Raw genomic sequence first — 3,415 nt, forward strand, 5'->3', positions numbered from 1 at the left:
GGTGACTTTGAACGCCGGTTTGGGCCATCAAATCTTGGGCAAAGTATGGACTATCATATATTGCTGGAAAGCCAGGATGTCTACTTTCCAACGCCGTTGAGAGCACGCCAATTGGGCTTCTGTAGCTCCAGAAAATCCGCTTCGAGTGCAGGGAGGTCAGAATCCAACAGCATCTGCAGTCCTTTTTAGTCTCTGAATCAGATTTTCGCTCAGGTCCCTCAATTTCAGCCAGAAAATATCTGAAATCACAGAAAAACACACAAACTCATAGTAAAGTCCAGAGAAGTGAATTTTAACTAAAAACTAATAGAAATATACTAAAAACTAACTAGATCATACTAAAAACATACTAAAAACAATGCCAAAAAGCATACAAATTATCCGCTCATCAATGCTCCAAATCAAAGTGCAAGGATTGGTGTAGAGCTCACTTGACTGGGTCTAGAAGGTTGTTTGGATGTCTCTGTGAGAATTCAGATTGCTTGCCACCCGGTGGGAACAATGGTAATCCACAAGAAGACGGGTGTAAAAGTAAGGTTTGGGACCCTGGAATTCATTCCCACAATCAACACTCTTGGGGTCCTGTCACTTGCTTCAACTTGCTCAAAGGTGTTATACGCCTGGTTTGGGATCCCGGTAGCCATTGGAATTACAAACATTGGTGGGAATTCCTGGATCAGTACAAGCATAAGCCACCATGACAAGGAGATCACCACATGTCCAACTTAAGGACTTTAACTAAAAGTGCTTGGTGGGAGATAACCCACCATGGTATGATCGTTTCTTTTCATTCTTAGTTGTTTTTTGTAGTAGTAGTTTTCGCATTTATTTTATTTCTATTGAGTTCTTACTAATTTTCTGATCATGCAGCTATTTTATCTCAAGAACCGAACACCTCAAGCTAAAAAAAATAAAACAAAAACAAAACGTGCACACGACGCGCAAGCATCACTGACGCGTACGCGTCAGAGGGGTGTGTGTGAAAAATAAATTTGACAGAGTGTTACGCAGGAGTGGCGCCAGAATGGAGCCTTTCGCATAAATGATCCCACGCGTTCGCGTCGTTTGTGATTTTCGACATTCACGCGGACGCGTCACTGACGCGGACGAGTGACCTGTAAATTCAACATAAAAGAGTGTTTGGACAGAGAGTTGTGCTGGCTTGGGGCAGGAAGTGGGCTAGAAACACAAATTTGGTCACGCGTCCATCCACGCGTTCACATGCATGACGCGAACGCGTCGTATGAAAATTTGGCTCCCAAGCCATGCGAACAGAAAGTCGCGCGGGCGCGCGGCTAGCTTCGCGCAAATCGCACAAAACCCAGGGCACGCGGACGTGTGCCTGACGCTTACGTGTCATTATGGAAATTTCGCGACCCACGCGAACGCGTGCTGCACGCATTCGCGTCGCTTGCGCCACACTAGTTCGCCGCCCAATTTTCTTTCTCTCTCTCTTCCAATCCTAATTCTCTCTTATTCTTTTATCCTTTTATTTTTCTTTTCTCAAAATATTTATCTCTTTCTATTTTCAGTTCTTATTTGCTTGAGGACAAGCAAACCTTTAAGTTTGGTGTTGACGCTTTGCTTAAAGCTTTTCTGTTTATTCCTATGGCACCAAAAGGGAGGCGAATCATCTTCACGGAGGAGCACAACCTGAAGAATAAAGCGACTGCTAGGATAACTAAGGTGGTTGAGTTCCTTTCATTTTTATTCCTCCCCTCTTTTTTCTATGTTATGTTCTGGCTTTCTGCTATTTTGCTTTGTTTGTTGCATGATCTTTTATTAGTTAGAATTCTAGGACTAGTTTTTTTTATTTTTTTAATGCTGAAAAGATGTTTTATGTACCACTCAATGAACTTGAATCTAAAAAAAAGAAGTGATGTATTGCATGAGAAATTGAGTCTAAATTTAAGAATAGTCTCATTTACTTAAAAGTGGTGGTATTTTCTATGATTTTTGAATGCATGATATGAACAGTACATATTTGAATTTGAATCAAGGGATGTTGATGTATAAGGAACATGAATTTAGAGAATTATTATGACTTCTCTGAAATAAACAAAAATTTAATCCTTGAAGAAAAAAAACAGCAAAAGTAAAAAATATATATAAAAAAATAATAAAAGCAAGGTCCAAGGCTCTGAGCATCAATGACTAGGGAGATCAGACATGATTAAAAGCTCAAAGAGTTGTTTCCCTAGTCATATGCTTGTGGTGTGACTGTGTCAAGTAATCCTTGAGACAGAACACTTAAAGTTGAGACCAAGTAAGCTTAATAGAGTATGCCAAAGGCTTTGAGCACCACTGTCTGGGAGTAACTGAAAGAAAAATCAGGACTCAAAGAGAGTCCCCCAGTTAAGTGCTTGTGGTGTTTCTGTGTCAAGTAATCCTTGAGACAAAACATTTAAAGTCACGGCTAGGCTAAAGGTGCAAAGCACCAAAGAAAATAAATTAAAATAAATTTTGCTGTGTTCAAGGATTAAACTGAAATATAAAAGATCAGAGAATTCATAATATTATTCGGATTCTAATTCCATATGACAGTGACATCCTTCTGATTTAAAGGAGAGTGAGATGCCAAACCTATTCAGGATTACAGTTATAAACCCCACTATAAAAAAAGACACGAGCTTAATTGAATTCTCATTCTCATGCAAATTCACATCCCAAGCCTATATAGTTTTGGTTGCTTGAGGACAAGCAACAGTTTAAGTTTGGTGTTGTGATGCGTGAGCATCTTGTCTATCTTTTCCTAGTGAATTTGCATCTAAATTGTTGAGTTTAATTAAGAATTAATTATATTTTAGCCACTATGGATGCTATTTTGAGTTTTGTACAATTTTATTTATTTTAGGTAACATTCGGAGGGATTTGATGAAGTTTCTGCAGAGAAAAAGAAGAAACCAAAGAAATGACCAGCGAAGACCGACGCGGACGCATGGCTCACGCGACCGTGTGGAATGGAGGAATTGCAATGACGCGATCGCGTGCCTGATGCGAACGCGTGGACTAGAATCTGCACAAATGACGCGAGCGTGTGGACGACGTGGACGCGTCACATGCGTGATCTGCAATAATACAGAAAATCCTAGTTAAGATTTTTGGGCTGTTTTTGACCCAGTTTTCAGCCCAGAAAACACATATTAGAAGCTGCAGAATGGACAAATCAAGTGGTTCCCACCCATCAACTGAAGATCTGTTAATTAATTCGAATTTAAATTCAAATCTTATCTTTTAGGAAAAGATATTATTTTTAATTTTTGATTTTAGATTTATTAGGATTAGTTATAAATAGAAACTCTGTACATTTAGACAGGTACCAGATTGTTACCAGAACCCTTATTTTTCTTCTCTGAACCATGAGCAACTAATCCTTCATTGTTAAGGTTAGGAGCTCTGTCTATTTGTATGGATT

This window comes from Arachis duranensis, chromosome 10 (genome assembly GCF_000817695.3).
Source record: "Arachis duranensis cultivar V14167 chromosome 10, aradu.V14167.gnm2.J7QH, whole genome shotgun sequence".
NCBI classification, from domain to species: domain Eukaryota; kingdom Viridiplantae; phylum Streptophyta; class Magnoliopsida; order Fabales; family Fabaceae; genus Arachis; species Arachis duranensis.